The sequence below is a fragment of the Rattus norvegicus genome, chromosome 3 (assembly GCF_036323735.1).
Source record: "Rattus norvegicus strain BN/NHsdMcwi chromosome 3, GRCr8, whole genome shotgun sequence".
NCBI lineage: Eukaryota > Metazoa > Chordata > Mammalia > Rodentia > Muridae > Rattus > Rattus norvegicus.
The window spans coordinates 139803966-139822717 of NC_086021.1; the positions used below are offsets into that span (position 1 = coordinate 139803966).

General features: G+C 43.8%; 1 protein-coding gene across 7 annotated transcripts in view; it reads right to left on the reverse strand.

The window, feature by feature from the left end:
• Positions 1-18752, reverse strand: part of Slc23a2 (solute carrier family 23 member 2) — a 157722-nt gene that overhangs the window by 48383 nt on the left and 90587 nt on the right. Inside the window, exon 1 of one of the 7 annotated variants that reach the window (XM_006235067.5) lies at positions 10284-13900. The exons of the other annotated variants lie outside the window; for them this stretch is intronic. The gene's annotated coding sequence lies outside the window, so the exon portion shown is untranslated. Of the gene's footprint in view, positions 1-10283; positions 13901-18752 lie in introns of those variants that run through there. 7 annotated transcript variants of the gene reach the window in all.

Here is an 18752-nt window from a genome sequence, read left to right on the forward strand (position 1 = left end):
GCTATCACTAGTCACCTGGCACTTAAAAAAGTGGCTAGTGCCAATGCGGAAGTGAATTTTAACTAAAATTTAAGACAATGCAGATATAGCTAATTTATCACAAATAAAAAGGTGACTTAAATAATTCTAAATTCCCTACAGATGCTATGGAAAGCAGAAGGCATTCATCATCTAATAAAAGATAAAAATAACCTACGATTACATGGCTATGCAGAATTCAAGCAAGGCAAAAGCAGCATTCTCAATTGGTTAGGATGCCACAAAACGAGAGTCAAAGCATGCATGCTCAACTAGGTAACATAAGTAAGCATCAAAAGAAAACCTGGGGCCTCCCTCCAGCACCCTAAAGTGAGGTACACAAGGCATGGGAAGAGAGCAATCACCACTACTAATCCAAGATAGATACGACAAGGGTGTAGACTCTAAGAGATGGAGTCATTAAACAAAGAAACACCCAATATCCCAAACTAAAAGAAAAACTCAAAAGCAGAAAGAAAGATCTCACAATTAAGCAGACACACTTCAAAAGAGAAAAAAATTAAAACAATTTCAAACCACGAAACATAACCTGGTCAATACAGATAATCCACCCCGGATTAACGAACATGTGAAAAACTTGTCTTCAAAGATGACAAAGCGCAAAGCATACAAAGGCTGGCACGCCAACAATAAAACATGCCCAGGTATGCCTGGCTTTGTATGAAGCAAGAGGAACACGGTGGGCGGGGGAGCACACACAGGGTTCTTAACATTAGAGCCAGCAATGTGGAATCTTCCTTCCAAGAAGGAAACGTCTAACCAAACTAAAGGGTGTGTAAAACAGAAGTAGGAAACTTTTCAAAGACTTCTCCATTTGGGTTGGGTAAGACGAGGCATATGACAGCTGAGTCCTGGGCAGTCATGAAGCAGAAAGGGAAAACAAAACCCAGCAGCCAGCACTCCACACTACATTCTTATTTTTTAATTAACTGAGTTTTAAGTCTTATGTGTACAGGTGTTCTGCCTTCCTGTATGGCTGTGCTGTGTGCACGCCTGGTGCCTGGAGGCATCGGATCCCCTGGGACCAGAGTTACAAATGTCTGTTAGCCTCCATGTAGGTGCTGGGAAAGAGGGTAGTATTGTTAACCACTGAGCCATCTCCCAGACCCCAAACTGCATTCTTGAAGATAGAGACTCCAAGACACCCATCAAACCTTCCTGAAGTGAAAAGTACTCATGGGCTGGAAAGATGGCTCAGTGGTTAAGAGCACTGACTGCTCTTCCAGAGGTCCTGAGTTCAAATCCCAGCAACCACATGGTGGCCCACAACCATCTGTAATGAGGTTAGAAGCATTCTTCTGGTGTGTCTGAAGACAGCTACAGTGTACTCATATACATAAAATAAATAAATCAAAAAATGTATTAAAAAAAGAAAAAAAGAAAAAAAGAAAAGTACTCATTTACATTCTTATTGTATCCACATCTACTTAAAATAGTAGTTCTCAACACGGCTGATTTTGCACGCCAGTGGCAATATTTGTATTTGGCCGCAAGTGGGAGAGAGCTGGTTATTTAGGAGAAGAAAGACCGTCACCCTCCAATTCACACACCACACTCTAAGGAAGGCTTTGGGGAACAGGGACAACAAATGATGTGATATGCATGGCTCACAGAGACAGCCACAAGCAACGTCAGAAACTGTGTACCAACACAAGAAAAAAAAACAGCTAAAGTACTCCTATGACTCCTATGATGTGCACCAACCCTGAGCTACCAGACAGAACATTCTCCAGTGACGAAAGCGTTCTCTACCTGCCCTGTTCGGCTGATATCACTAGGCACCTGGCACTTAAAAAGTGGGCTTCACCCACACATGAAGTTGTTTTGCATGGGAAATACCAAGGTCTGGGGGAAATGCAAAAGGGGAAGGGGAAGGGACAAACCAGGGCGGAGAGAAGTTTAGGGACTTGTTCAAATTTCTGAACACATGACCAGAGAGATGGCTGAGTGGTTAAGAGTATACACTATTCTTGGAGATCCAAGTTTTATTTTCAGCTCCCAGTTACCTGTTTCTCCAGTTAAGAGACTCCAACACCCTAGTCATTGCATTCAAGGTTACAAATGCACACTCAAGCACACGTACACATAAAGGCAGTGTACACCTTTTATCCCAGCATGAGGCAGAGGCATGACCTAGAGACCAGCCTAGTCTACATAGTCCTGAAACAGCCAGGGCTATGTAGACAGACTGTATCTCAAAAAAGCAAATAAAAATAATTATTACAAAACATATATTATCATTATAAGACTATATTTAAATTTTTTTAATTTTAAATCTATGGGTACTAGAGAGATAGCCTGGCAGTTAGGAGTACTTGCTGCTCCTGCCGAGGACCTGGGTTCAGTTCCCAGTACCCACATGTTAGCTCAGTACTGCCTGCAACTCCAATTCTAGGAAATCTCACACCTCTTCTACCCTGAAGGCTTTTACACACAAGTGGTACATATACTCTTCAATAGGTTCTGTGTGTGTGTGTGTGTGTGTGTGTGTGTGTGTGTGTGTGTGTGTGAACATAAAAAAGAAAATCTTCCAGGAACGCTAGCACTGGAGGAAGTTCACTAATTAATGAATGGTGTGGAGGCTTCTCTTTCTACTCCTTGCAAAAGGACAGAGAGTGAGCCAGGCTACTTGCTGTCTGGCCCCTGACCACTTGATGGGGGGAAGGGTGGTTGAGGGATGATGACGACAATGACTGTAACAATAGCCACTTTCTATTTGTTAAGTGGCCTTTATGGCAGGCACACCATGTATCTATTACATAAGTAACGATTACTTCTGGTCTGAACTCATCATCTTATTTGACTTGAGTGACCACTGAAACAGAGTGCTCCTGCATATACTGCAAGCATATCATTTCCAATAAGCAAAACTGAGTAAACAGCACTCACCATGGTGCACAAGTCTCTGACAACCCTAGCACATAAGAGGCTGAGGCACAGTGGGTCTTCAGCTAAAGGCCAGCCTGGACTACACAGGAAAGTTCTGTCTCAGAAAAAGAAAAAAAAGACTCAAATATTTGAAAATTATAAAAAAAAAATGTATTCTCTTAGCTAGAAAGCCTAATACATGGCTGCAATTTTTTTTAAAGAAGGTATGTCGGGGCAGTGGTGGCACCTGCCTTTAATCCCAGCTCTCAGAAGGCAGAGGCAGGCAGATCTCTGTGAGTTCAAGGCCAGCCTGGTAAGTTCCAAGACAGCTAGAACTACACAGAGAAACCCCGTCTCAAAAACCAACCAACCAACCAACGAACAAAACAGGTATGAGCGAGCCGTGGACATATGGTATAGTGGTATATCAAGGGACAGGGCAGGTATGGATGCAATCCAAGCCATAACAGCTAACTCACTACTTATAAAAGGCAATGAAAGACCTAAGATTTTAAAAAGTCTGCATAATTACATATCAGGACTAGGGAACTCTTTTCTTGGCTTATCATTAAAGATTAAGATGACAGACTTCTTAATATAAAGCTCTTTAGATTTCTCTATAGAGACAAATAAAAACTAAGGGACAAAATGGAGTAGATATAAGATGGCATATAAATATTTTTACTTTCTAAGTCAATCTTACAAATGAAAAGAAGCCATAATTGTCTGTGTACAGTGAGCAGGACAGTGTGCTTCTAATCCTCAGTTCCCTGAATACAAAGAGCACAATAGATGTCCTACTTAAGGCCAAATGAGATGAAGGGCCACCCCTGCCGGTGTCACCGTTCTAACACTCAAGGAAAGCATGGTGAGAGCAGACACTCATGCTTTCCCGGGGAGAGGTGAGTTGGTTGAGACGTGATTTGGTTTGGGTATCACAGAAGTTTTAAGGCCCTGCACATGCTATTTGTCTGAGAGCACACTACTTCCAGCAATGTATCCTAAGGTAATTACTAAAGACAAACAGCTAGAGTGTATAGTAAAATTATGGTCCGCTCATAAACAACGCCAATGAGCTATTTTAAAAGACTGCACAGGGGAGGGAGGGGCTAGAGAGATGACTCAGCAGTTAAGAGCACTTGCAGCTCTTTACAGAAGAACTCAGTTCATTCATTCCTTGTACCCATATGGTAGCTTCACAGCCTTTCTTATCTTAATTCCAGTTCCCAAGGATCCAGTAATGCACAAGGTGCCCAGAAATAAATTCAGGCAAAAACACTCTTACATATAAGATAAATGAAGAAAATAATTTAAACTGCACAGAAACTTTTATTCATGTGAAAAATTGTTCACACAAAAAAAGAAAAATTAAAAAAACAGTAACATACTTACTTAGACTAAGTGAGAAAACCCCACCACACAAGGGCAACTAACTCTCCTGTTTCTCCTTTGGATCAGCTGTCTAGGGCAAGCAAACCCAGAAATAAACAGGTTGACAGTTACCAGCATTGCCAGGGGAGGAAGAATTGTTATTCCACAGGTGAGGTTTCAGTCTAGGCCAGGTATGGGGACAAAGCCTTTAAACTCAGGGGCAGAGGTAAAGGCTAGCCTGGACTAAATAGAAAGCTCCAAATTAGCCAGGGCTTCAAAAACAGACATAGCGGCAATTTCTGAGCACATCTCACAAGGTAAGGGTAACTTAGTGTGGTGCTTAGATGTTTTGACTGTGGTGGGGACTTGATCCTCAGTGTGGTGATGTCATGGGAGCCAATGGGAAGGCACTAGGACTCTGGCAGTTCTGGAAACCCAGCTAAGAGAGATGCTATAAACAAGGTAGTCAAGTTCTGCAGCACACTCTTGGCTTCCAGTCTTACTGTGTGATCTCTCCTCTGACCCTGGACATGATGTCATCTGGCATGAGGTGATTACAGTCAGGCAAGCCCCTGGCCTTCCGCACATTAGTAGCATTCTTTAGACTTCTGGCCTCCAAAATTATGAGATAAATCCCCCTTTCTTTTTAAATTACTCAGCTTTGGGTATCTTATACCAAGCTTCAAGGTAAAATGCTTTCTTTGCACTGTGGATCAGTGAAATCAAGTCTGAAAAACACTGGTATAAAAGCTCTGTAGTGATACAAAAGCAGGAGCCTGTGCCTGGATGTACTGTAGTAACCAACACACTCAGGGAAACCATGTGACAAAGCTGATGCACATAGCAAGATGACAACACTAGTTACAGGAGGCATGGAAGTGCCCACTAAGAGCAGGGCAGTCTTTCCTACAAGTCTAAGTTTGCTTGGATTCTATACATACTGCTCGCCCCAGGCTTCACTGAAAAGGATCGCCTTCACAGTGGATTTGTCCTCTTTAGAAAAAGATCAGTTTATTTGTTTCGTTATTGTGTCTGAATGTTATGTCTGTACACCACGTAAGTGTTTAGTGCCCATGGAGGCAGGAAGAGGGCATTGGAACTTTTGGAACTGCAGTTTCCACTGGGTGTTGAGAATTAAACCCAGGCCCTCTAGAAGAGCAGCCAGCACACTTAACTGCTGAGGCATCTCTCCAATCCCAAAAATTTTAAGAAAAAGAAAAAAGCATCAAGAGAATCAGATGAAGCCTGGTTTCTAACGGGGAAATTCAGGTTTCATGCCAAGTTCCACTTCTGAAACTAGGTTCTGTCTTCAGAGCCCTGGCAGTAACAGTTGCTCAAGAAGCCATCCCCAAAATGCCTAGAGATGTGACAGTCACCCACAGGAGGTCAATACACTCACTTATGCTCAGCTGGGGGAAGGGTAGAACCCTCAAAATGTAAAATGTAAGCTCAGTTTGCTCGTGCAGACAAAGTCTACCAGCAATCTCCGCTGTCTGCCCCCCCCCTCTCTCTGTGTGTACCTGTGTGTGTCTGTCCCACCTCCCACCCCCGAATGTGTGCACACACATGTATGTGTTCATGGATTAGATTACGGGTCAGAGGTTGTCACTGAGTGACCTCCTCAATGACAATCCACCCGATTTTTTGAGACAATCTCTCACTGAGCCTGGACCTTGTCAACTCAAGCTACACTGACCTCCCGCTGAGCCCCAGGGATGCTGGGGTCACAAATGTGACTACTGTACACAGCTCTTTCCCTGGCTGGGTTCTAGGAGATCTGACTTAGACCTTCATGCTTGCAAGGCCACAAGCCCTCTGAAGTGACCTTTACACATCAGATGCTTTATGCTAATTCTGCCTGGAGTCTACCAGCAGAAATTGCCTCCCCAAACACTATTTAAATAAAACTGATAAGGCCACCTTTCGCAATCTCCTCCTCCTCTTCCTCCTCCTCCCCTCCTCCTCCTCCCCTCTTCTTCCTCCTCTTTTTCCTCCTCTTCCTCTTCATCTTCCTCCTCTTCCTCCTCCTCCTCCTTGATACTCCTCCCCAGCCCCAGCTGCCACCTACACTGAGCATGGTGTATCTGATTCCCATGCTACCTCTAGATTCCAGGTTTGGACTTAAGAGGCTGCTCCTCAGAAGCATTCCTGAATTGCCTCTTCCTTCTCTACATTTCCATGGTTTGGCTCCAGTCCAGCTTCCCCAGCAAGCAGACTAGGGACACAGTGACAAGTACACAAAAGGCATTCACAGGTTTTAGGGAAACAACGTTTTTTAAAGGGCATTTCTAGTTACAGAGAAAAACAATACTTAGCTGTTGTTCTCCTGGTTTACTCCGGGAAAACTTGTGGCTGGAACATCAAAGGGGAGGAGGGGGAGAGCTAGAATTACTTTTTTTTTTTTGGTTCTTTTTTTTGGAGCTGGGGACCGAACCCAGGGCCTTGCGCTTCCTAGGCAAGCGCTCTACCACTGAGCTAAATCCCCAACCTGAGAGCTAGAATTAAAACATAAATGTAGGGCTCGGAGCACCTCAGTGGCAGAGGAGCAGGCTCTCCTGTACAAGCTCTGAGCTTCCTCTCTAGCACCCAAAAACAAAACAAACAATGTTAATCACAAATCCTCATCTTCATCTTCATCATCATCACAGAAGCCATGGAAAGCTAACTGTGTATGAGTGTTCATGGGTGTGTGTGTGTGTGTGTGTGTGTGTGTGTGTGTGTGTGTACACGTGCGCGCGTGTACAGGTGGATGTGGAGACTCAAGGACCAAACAAGGTCTCCCATGGGCCTGGAGCTCCTGAGTAGACTAGTGAGCCCCAGGACCCAGCTGTCTCCACCTTATCAGCAGTGGTGTTTTAAATATAAAAAGGTCAGCTTTTCACACAGGTATAAGACTTAAGTCCTCATGTTTGTGCAGCAAGCACTTTTCCTTCTGAAAAAGATCCTTCTACAAGTCGGTCATGGTTTGAATATGCTTGGCCCAGGGAGTAGCACTATTGGAGGTGTGACCTTGTTGTTGGAATAGATGTGCCACTGTGGGCATGGGCTTTAAGACCCTCATCCTCGCTGCCTGGAATCGAGTCTTCCACTAGCAGCCTTCAGATGAGATGTAGAACTCAGTTCCTCCTGCACCATGCCTGCCTGGACACTGCCATGTTCCCACCTAGGTGATAATGAACTGAACCTCTGAACCTGTAAGCCAGCTCCAATTAAATGTTGTCCCTATAAGAGTTGCCTTGGTCATGGTGTCTGTTCACAGCAGTAAAACCCTAAGACAAAGAGGTAAAATGAATGTACATTCCAGATGCAAACGTTTAACTCTCCTAAAAACTCTGGTCCGTATTGCTGTCTCTATTCCAGAGTAGAGCAACTAAGGCAAGGAGGTTGGTACGTTCCTGCCAAAGAGCAAAAGTGGGCGAGGCAAAATTCGAGAACAGCAAGCACTGTGCTCCCATGCAGACCTCCTGCAGAACAAGTTTTTGCACTCTCTTCTCTAGAGGATCTGTCCTAGTTAGGGTTACTATTGCTGTGATGAGACACCATGACTAAAAGCAGGAAAGGGGTTATAGGCTTAGGCTCCCACATCACTGCTCATCATTGAAGGAAGTCAGACAGGAACTCAAACGGCAGGAACCTGGAGGCAGGAGCTGACAGAGGCCATAGAGGGAAGCTGATGCTGCTTACTGGCTAGCTCCCTGTGGCTTGCTCCCCAAGGCTTGCTCAGCCTGCTTTTGTATGTATAGAAGCCAAGTCCACCTACCTGTTCAAGGGTGGCCCCAGACACATTGGCCCAAACCCTCCCATATCAATCAGTAACAAGTAACAAGTGCCCTAGAAGCTTGCCTGCAGTCCACTCATATGGAGGCATTTTCTCAGTTGAGACTCCCCTTTCTGGTGACTCCAGCATGCATTGAACTAACAGAAAATTAGCAAGCAGAGGACCTGAGTTGCATTCCCAGCCCCTGTGTGGAGTAACTTAACTACCTGTAACTCTAGCTCCAGGATGCCTTCTTCTGGTCTCCACAGGCATTACAGTCATATACACACAATTTTAAAATAAAAATAAAATCATTTTAAAAATAAAATGAAGAAGGACAAAGCTCTGAAGACTGGTAGCTATTTTGGAACAAGCCAAGGAAAGCCCCAAGTTCCTACTTAGTGTCAAGAACTACCAACAGCTTTCTCTTTTTCCAGGTCTCCAATGCTTTGTTGCATGATGCCTCCCCTCCTTCTAATATGAAAGAAACCTGCCTGTCCTACTGTGCTCCAGCCTCTCTTTGCAGTACCATAACCCTCTAAGGAGACCACCAGTGGCTTTCCTCTTCTGCTACCCCACTGAGAGGAGCCATACCTGTTGGAGAAGCATTTCCGATACTGTCCATCTCTTTCCAGAGTTCTCTCTGAGCCAATCCTCAGTGGAATGCTCCCACCTTTTCTTTGTGTCTCACCGTCAAAGTCAAATCTCCTTCTCATAATCCCAGAGAGCCCCTCTCCACTTACTTATTCATGTCCTCGCCCACTTTTGCTGATTTTTGCCTGCTCAATTCCCCTCCATCTGCAAATCTCTGTCTCATATCCTTTTTCTGCCTACCCATCCGGACTCATTTCACCTGCAGATTTTCCCTAGATGAGGTATTTTTGCCTAAAGTGCACTGCAATTACTTTGGTGGGAATTATAATCCTTTTCCAGGTTAAAACCAACTATAAAAATGACAGATAAAGCAAGGCTTTATCTAGTCTTCTATAAATGAGCTTGTGACCATCTTGCCCTTCGCACCCACCCCCCACTACAGGAATCCCTTTTTTTTTTTTCTTTTTTTTTTTTTTTTTTCCGGGGCTGGGGACCGAACCCAGGACCTTGTGCTTCCTAGGCAAGCGCTCTACCACTGAGCCAAATCCCCAACCCCTACAGGAATCCCTTTTAAAGTATTTTTCCCAATGGCACACAATTCTAAGCCCAAGCAAGCTTTCAAGACTGAAAACTCAAGGCCAGCCATGGTAACACTGCAAAATCTTATGATGACGGTGATGGTGATGATGGTGGTGATGATGGTGGGGATGATAATAGTAATATCCAAGTAACACAGAAACTGGAATCACTTAGTCAGACACCACAGTAATCATAATTTTCTTTGAACTCTCAAACCAAATGTTCTAAAAACCTATAATTATAAGGATTTTAAAAAATTAATGTACTCCATTATAAAGAAGATCTCTTTATAAAATGTGTTATTTGCATTTATTTTTGTTTATATACTTGCTTTTCGCCAAAGTTCTAAGGCTGTGGAAATGAAAACAGACAGGAACACACAGAGCCCTGTTAGAACCAACAGGACTTAAGACTAGGAAGGAAGCAAATGCTTCATTGCTACAGATGGCTGTCGCGTCTGCACTCACTCTCGTGTGCATGACTAGGGCACTGCCCTCTGACAGTTGCAAGTGCAAGTGTTTAGTTGCCAATTTTTTTTAAAAGATTTATTTATTTTATTATATATAATTACATTGTAGTTGTCTTCAGACACACCAGAAGAGAGCATCAGATCTTATTATAGATGGTTATGAGCCACCATGTTTGAACTCAGGACCTCTGGAAGAGAGGTCAGTGCTTTTTAACCACTGAACCATGTCTCCAGCCCTAGTTGCCAATTTTTAAATAGTCTGAGAAAGTCTGGGTATTTTCTAGTGACACATCTGGATGAGCTTGAACTATAAACTATTCATCCACCTACATTCTGTCTCTGTCTCTCTCATAGAAACACTTGTATATGCAGCGTTCTCTCTCTCTCTCTCTCTCTCTCTCTCTCTCTCTCTCTCTCTCACACACACACACACACACATACACATACACATACACACAAACACACAGATGGGGCATATGGTCACATAAATACATACATGGTCACAAATGCACATAAGAAACAGACAGACATATTCAGACACACAGTCCGATAAGCCTCAGAACTCACTCCCCAAAGCAGAGCTCTTATACTAAGCAATGCTCATACCTTCAGTGGAATCTCAGTCTACCCACAAAATCGTCCTGGAGTCAGAGTGCAGCCCACCACACCTGGGCAGTCCGGGTGTCCTGAGGTGCAGCAGGAGCTGCTTTCAGGTGCTGAAGTAATTTCAGCTCTTATATCCCACACGAGCTGGCCAAAATTGTATAACTAACCACACCTCATCAAATGCTATTTGTGTTACACAACAGCCACCGCCTGGTCACATGCAGTTATTGCAGGCCTCTATCCGGTCTTGAGCTCAGTCTTGCAGGCTTCTTCAGAGCAATCTGGGTGTTCTATTATAGGATCCCAGCAGCTGCTGCGATTGTAGTTCTCAAACCCAAACAAAGAAGGGAAATTAAAACCTATCTTTTCAAACAGTTCAGATGAGCAAGTCTGCCCATGCTGCTGCCAGCTCAGTGAAAAGGGAGATTACTTTTACTCACTGGCAGCCCCCCTACCCCCAATCAGGAGCCCAAAGACATCAGATTGCAAAACTCAAAGAACTGCAGTGATGTCAAGGCAGGAGCCCGTCATTAAAAAATAACCAAAGTCAACACAAATGAGCTCTCACAACAAACCACACAACTCAAGTCCCTGGGGTCTGGTAGACAGGGCCTAACTACAGTCCCAGAGGAGGAAAGGCTGCACAGGCAGCCAGCCAGACTGCCCCTCCTAGTCTTGATTCCAACAAAGGGCAAGGGGCAGGGAGCACCTCCACTTCTGGGACATTCAAGCATCTGTCCCCATCTCTCTTACAGTAGATTTCCCAGACCAGAGGGAACACTAAGCTCACGTGAGAGGCAGGAGAGGCTCGCCAGCAGAGCTGCTCACCTGAGAAGCTCTGTTGCTGTGAAGAGACACCATGGCCATACCAATAGCAACTCTTATAAAGAAAGCATTTAATTGCAGCGAGCTTACAGTTTCAGAGGCTCAGTCCGCTATCATCACGGTGAGAAGCACAGCAGTATGCAAACAGAAATGGTGCTAGACAATTAGTTGAGAATTTTACATCCAAATCCCTACACATCAGGAAGAGAGAGACACTGGGCCTGGCTTGAGTATTTGAAATCCCAAGCCCACCCCGAGTGAAACGTTTCCCCCAACAAGGCCAAACCTACTCCAATGAGGCTACACCTCTTAATCCATGTCAATAGTGCCATTCCCTAATAACCAAGTATTCACATACATAAGCCTAAGGGGGCCATTGTTACTTAAACCACCACAAAGAATGCTTGTTGCTTACAAAGGACCCAACCTTGGCTCCCAGCACCATGAGAGCTCGATACCACTTTAAGTCCATCTCCAGGGGCATCCGACTTTCTCTTCTGGCCTCCACAGAAACTGCATTCACATGCCATATAGTCACACAGATGCCGAAACAGGATTGAAATAAATACATATTTAACAAACAAAGAGGCTGGAGAGACGGCTCAGCGACTAAAGAGCACACGGTACTCTTGCACAGAACCTGTTTCAGTTGCCAGCACCTAAGTGAGCTGGTTCACAGCCATCTCCACGTCCAGTTTCAGTGTATCTGATGCCCTCTCTTTTGATCTCTATTGGCACCTGAACTTAAATGCATAATCCTCCTCATCACATTTAATTATAAAAAAAAAAAACTATTTAAAGACACAAATTAACACACACACACACACACACACACACACACACACACACACACACATATACACAAATGATACTGCAGAGAAGCTGAGAGAGTAAATGAACCACAATATTCCCACAGACTAACACAAACTTCCCTCCCAGGATTTCCCACCAGCGAGACACAAACTGTGTCAAGGGAAAAGCTGGGCATCCAGAGGCGTTCCTGTCTCTACAGTGGGACTCCTTGCTGCTCACGTTTGCCTGTATTTAAAATTCTACTATGTCTCTATGTAGTAAGAGGCACATAAGTGGCTCTGTTCTTAGCAACCATGTATGGGTAAATTCAAAACAAAAAATAAGGCAAAGCAACTAAAAGACTGAATTTGGACAAATGCAGATTTAAGTCATCAGAAATGACTAGCTGGGCATGGTGGCATATGGCTTTAAATGCAGCACTCTGGAAAGGGCAGATGAATCTACAAAGCTAGCTCCAGGGCAGCCAAGGCTGCAGGGAAACCCTGGAAAGAGAGGGGGCGGGGACCAGCATGTGATAGACTAGAAAAATGGCTTTGCTAATCAAGAGCTAACTGTGAGGCTGAAGCCCAAGCTAGATCCTCAGAGTCCCTTTCAGAGGTAAGGAGACAGGCGCTGCAGTACATGGCTGTGGCCAGCACAGGAGAGGGAATGAGGAAGATCCTAGGACTTGCTGCTCAGCTAGCTGGTCTGGCCTGACTGCTGAGCTACAGGCCAGTGAGACTGATCTCCAAGGAAATAGCACTGCTGGGGATGGCACCCAAGGTCAGCCTCTGGCCTCCACGTGTGCATGGACATACATGTATGCACACAAACACACATGCATTTTTAAAAATGATAAGTACACACTTGAAAATATCTCCTTTTATTAATGTAATAATGTCTTTGTTTTTTACTAAGAATTAAGCTAGAAAACATATCAAGTGAGGTAAGGCAAATAAGGCTATCTCTCGTGTGCACACTGCTTCTACTTTTAAACATGAGTAAGTTTGTTGGTGTGTGTGTATTCAGACCAGGAAACTAAAGGGGGCCCATGAGAAAAACGGAAAGGTAAGAGACCAGCTGTGACTTGAACACTGACAGGGATCACTGGGGCTGAATGGTACAGACCAGGCTGGAGGCTGGGGGATAACACAGAGGGGCACCTGGGCTGTACTGTCTCAAGCAAAAATAAGTGTGAAGGAGACTGCCATGGGAAAGGGTTATTCTGTAAGTCAATTAAAAATGTAAATTAAAAAAATAATAGAGTCTATGTGGCTTGATTGTGACTTTGCAAACAAATGTTACATACTGACATTTCTGGCCTCTGCTCTTGTTAACCTGAGAACATGAGAAATTTAGAATTACCAGATGAACAAAACCTATGTGACTCTATTGACTAGAGGGGAGCTGATGGCTATGAGTTCTACAAGGAGAGACCATTAACTAACAGCGCCCTCTAGTGTTGTAATGATTAACTGGCACTGGTAAAGGTTTAAAAAAAAACACACACACACAAAACTTTCTAGATCTGGAGCCACACAGTTCAGTTAGTAGTAGAATGCTAGCCTAGCAATGTAGGGCCTGGAGAACCCAAGCATTGGGATAAAAAGTTAAAGAAAATTTGTTTTGGACATTTTCAACATACAGAACAGTATTAAAATACATTTATTTATATTCAATTTACTTTTGACGCTGACTCATATAGCAACTTTTGTTTTACTAACAGGTGAACTCTCTTATACAATTAATAATTCAATTAGTACCTGGGCTTTGAAGCCCAGCCAACATTTTCCAGCATATCATGAAGCTAGACACAGCCAGTTCTGGCCAATGGGATGGCTGGGGGAGAAAAGCCCCGGCTTCTTCCTGCTGACTGCAGGGACCATCTAGCTAATAGTGTGTTTAAAAAAAAGAAGGGGGGCTGGGGATTTAGCTCAGTGGTAGAGCGCTTACCTAGGAAGCGCAAAGCCCTGGGTTCGGTCCCCAGCTCAAAAAAAAAAAAAGGGCACCCTGGGTTCGGTCCCCAGCTCCGAAAAAAAAGAAAAAATAAATAAATAAATAAAAAAGAGAAGGGCATGGGGGTAGACTGTGAAAAAAAAGTTTCTGTTTCATTATTTGGACATATTAAACCCCAAACTACTCCTCACACACACACATGCAAGACATTTTACACAAAGCCATCTGCAGGCCTCAGGTTTAATCCCAGCATGGAACACAAAAGAAGGGAGAAATATCATGGTCCCCCTGCTCCCTAAGTGCCAGGGATTCAAGCATACCAGACAAGTATTACTTGAGCCATCCCCCAACCCAATAAACATTTAATATTCAAATAAACTATAATCATTGTATTTCAAAGACGAGCAAACTAGACATTTAAAATAAATGTAGACACAAAACCTGGGTGGAGAACCAACAAAGTAACCCAAACCTGGGAGTGTGGTGGGGAGAAGGCGAAGGATTTCCTTCTGCGGGGCAAGTAGAAGGTTCCCACTAAAGACCAGATCTATGGGAGAAGAATGAGCCACTGTTCACCTCGGCTCAGACTTATTACACTGCCTCCCTTGGCATCACTTAACACTGCCCACTGCTATAATCTCAAGGCATGACTGATGTATGCCCGTGAGCACTGGAGAACTCAAACAGTAAGGGGAAACTACCTGCTTGTCCTGAGCACTGCCCTCCTCCTGTAGGCACCTACCTCAATTCTAGTAATCAAGCAGGATACAGCAAACTAAATTGTGTCCAAAACTGTAAGGGAAGAGGGGGTAACAGATGTAAGTGTACTGGGATGTATACAGAGATCTACAGTCAGCCCACATCAGGCGGTGGGGCAGGAAGTTGGGGGAGGGTGTACCTGATGACTTAATGACCTAGAACAAGAAGGTCAGGGTTGAGGTAGCAGACTAATGGAATGTTACATAAGAGGAAAGGAAATTTAATAACTTTTTAATTTAAAATATTTTTAAATAACAAAAATGAGATTTAATTAACACTTGTAAAGGTGTCACCTTATTACCCAGTTTATCGCCAGTTGAATTAAAAAAATTCACAAAAGTAAGTAAATTGGGGCTGGAGAGATTGCTTGGCCATTCAGAGCACTTGCTGCTCTTTGCAGAGTTTGGCTCCCAGCACCCACATCATGTGTCTCACACCTACTTATATCGCCAGGTAACTAACTCCAGCTCCAGGAGGATCTGACCCCTCCACGGGCACCTGCACATAAGCCATATGCACATCAGTAAAAGTAATACATGAATAACAGGACTAGCCCACTGAAGAAGCTTGTGAGTAAAAATGTAGGTTTCTGGTCAGATGACAGATAGGTGACCACCTTGCAGCCCACAGGAAAACGAGAGCCAGAGACCAGTTAAGAACAAGCATGCAAGAGGAATTTCAGAGTAAGAGTGGCCAAGGACCGGAGACTCTGCAAGCTCAGGATCCGTAAGAAGTCACAGGACAGAGCTAGCTGCAAGAGAGCTGGAGGGTCAGGCTCCCTGAAGAATACTGCGAGCTGCGAGTTGAAGGCAGGTTAGCAACTTAGTTGAGACTTCACCTCAAAGTAAAAAGGCAGGAAAGAGCTGAAGTCTAAGTTGGTAGTAAAGGGTCTTCCCAGAATGCCTTAAAAGCCTAAGTACACAAGTACATACAGCCACACATGTGTGCACCCCTACACACACATGTAGTGTGTGTGTGTGTGTGTGTGTGTGTGTGTGAGAGAGAGAGAGAGAGAGAGAGAGGAGAGAGAGAGAGAGAGAGAGAGAGAGAGAGAGAGAGAGAGAGAAATGACCTAGAATTCTCCAGGGCATTCCCAAGTGGGAGAACAGCAGCTGAGCCCTGCTGCACTGATGAGCTAGCGAGCCAGCCCTCATCTGTCTTTTACATTAGCTGTCCCTTTCCTTTCTTGGAGTCGTCAAGACTCATCAGCCTAACTGAAGGCTTATTTGGCCTCTAGACTTCCCCCACTTCTCTTTCTGTGCTGAGGATTCTCAATACACTGCTGACGGGACTACAGTTATACATGAGCATTCTTAAAAAATATAAAATGTCTAAAAGTAGGTATAACATCTATAATTCAACCAACAAGTAATAAAATTACAACCTAATTGTAAAAGCTCTAGCTGAAAAGTCTATGTACAACACTGCTAGTGAGAGTACTGACTGGTGCAATGTCTCAAGTCATCCAAAATCACCAATCAAAAGCACTAACAATACATTTTGAAGAATGTATCCTAGTTTAAAATAGAATACACTTAAATTTTTCACTAAGAATGTTCACTAAAATTCTAAAGACAAGTGGGAAAACACTAATGCCTAAAAATAAAGACCTGTCCAGACTGTGGAAACATGTAGTACATACATATATTACATCATTTCAAATAAGGAAGGAGGTTAGAGAGAAGGCCCAGAGGTTAAGAGCATCTGCTGCTCCTGCAGACATCCCAGCGTCAGTTCCCAGAACCCACAGGGTAGCTACAACCGTCCTAATGCACTCCTACTCTGACCATCATGAGCACCAGGCACTACACTGCACCCTTACACATGCAGGCAAAACACACAGACAATTTAAACCCTAGGGAGGAGAAAGGTGGGGCGGTGGCCTCGTTAGCTGCGGAGGCTGGGAGCACGTTCCAGGCACTAGGAACTATGCACGTGTGAACGAATTACTCCCCAACTCCTGAAAGAGTGCCTCACATGACACAAACCCTTAACTCAAAGCTTAGAAGCTAGAAATATATTATCTAATGGTAGACTTCTCAGCATAGATTAATGACTACAATTAATTTTACTTTTTATTTTTATTTAACATAACTACCAGAAAAGTATGTGACTTATATTATAATTGCATAATTTATTGAGAAAGTACATACTAGAAAATTAAAGAAGACAATGCTATTTCAGAGCACACAAGCATGTGATCATGACCACACTACTTGCTAAAAACTAAGCCTCTGGGTCTGCAGAGATGGCTCAGCGGGTAAGAGTATGTTCTGATCTTCTAAAGCACTTCTTACTCTAAAGGGATCCATTGCCTCTGAGCTCCACACTCCCTGACTCATGCACACATACCCTCCCCTACCACACACACATAATTAAAGTGAAATGTTTTTAAAGAAAGAGTAGGGATGTGTGGTACTCTGGGAGGCAGAGGCAGGTGGATCTCTGTGAATTCAAGGTCAACCTGGTCTACAGAGCTTGTTCCAGAATAGCCAAGGCTACATAAAGAAATTCTGTCTTTAAAAAAAAAAAAAAAAAAACAAGATGAAAGAAAGGAGGAAGGAAGGAAAAAAGAAGGAGGGAGGGAGGGAAGGAGGCAGGGAAGGAGGAAGGGAGAGAGGTAGCCAGAGAGATGACTAGTGTAAAAGCAATTAAGAGCATTTGCTGTTCTTGTAGAGGGTCTGAATTCCCACTACCCACATGTTCATAACCACCCATAACCACAGTTCATAACCACCCATAATTCCAGTGCCAGGGGATCGGATGCCCTCTTCTGACCTTTGCAGGCACCAGGCATGCATGTGTAACACATACATACATTTAAGCAAAACAGACAGACACACAGACAGACTATATGTACCATAAAATAAAAATAAGTTATAACAAAATGTCTCAATTACTTTTCTTCTGCCTCGACAGGACATCATGGCCAAGGGAACTCATGAGGGAAGCATTTAGCTGGGCTTACAAGGGTTCCAGAGGGAGTCCAAGATGGCAGAGCAGAGCAGAGCAGAGCAGCAGCAGCAGCAACAGCAGCAGCCACCGCCTAGTGCTTACATTTTAAGTGGCAAGTGGGAGACAGGCAGAGCTGGGAATGACACAGTCTTTTGAAATCTCAAACTCACCTGTGTGATATGCCTCCCACTCCTTCCGAATTGCTGCCAGTGGAGACCAAGCATTCAAAACATATGAGCCTATGGGGGCCAGTCTCATTCACACCACCACAGCATATTATCTTCTAAGCTGATCTTCACATACACACGTGCATACATAGGCACAGCCCCACATTAGTTCAAATACCACCAAAGCCTCAGTGGTCCTCAACTTTTCTATGCTGCAATCCTTTAACACAGTTCCTCTGTGGTGGTGACCCCAACTATAACATTATTTTGTTGCCATTTCATAACTGTAATTTTACTGTTTACTGTTATGAATTGCAATGTAAATATCTGATATGCAGTGTATATGATCCAGCATCAACTTGCTGATTTAAAAACCATTTCTCTCTAGTTGAAAAGGCATGAATCCTAACCTACCTGTAATCTCCTTCATGACCACCATTACACAACCAGCCATCTTTTTTTCTCTCCTTCTTATGCAAGTCACCATGAGTTTACACGGGTTCCTGAAACTACTCAATTTCTTTGGTAAATATTTAATTGTCTTGTTGCTAAGAATCACACCATAAACAGTTTTTATATAACATGTTTGAGAGTCAGAAAGTAAGAAGGTGACGTCAACAGCACACAGACTGCAAACTCAAAACAAAACTCCAAACATAGTAAGGTCTCTTGGGAACAGACACCAAGAGAACAAGAACTCCTCCTCCTCACTGCTGAAAACTGTTAATGGGGCAGATACACACATCCCTCTGCATCTGTGTAGTCCTAGCTGTTTCTAGAATGCTCCTTAATCATGCTCCTGGCCCCAAACACTGCAGGTATTCTGAGCTATGAAGCCAAGTACTGTGCTGTCATATGCTTGGTCTCAATCATGAAGATAATAAGTCTGTTCTTAGTTTAGGACAAGGTTGGCATCTCAGGTCTTAAAGCAAATGGAATGAGATGAGTCACACAGCTTTCTGACTGTGACTGTGGTCTATGCACTAAGGTGGGAATAGACCCATATAACTGGACA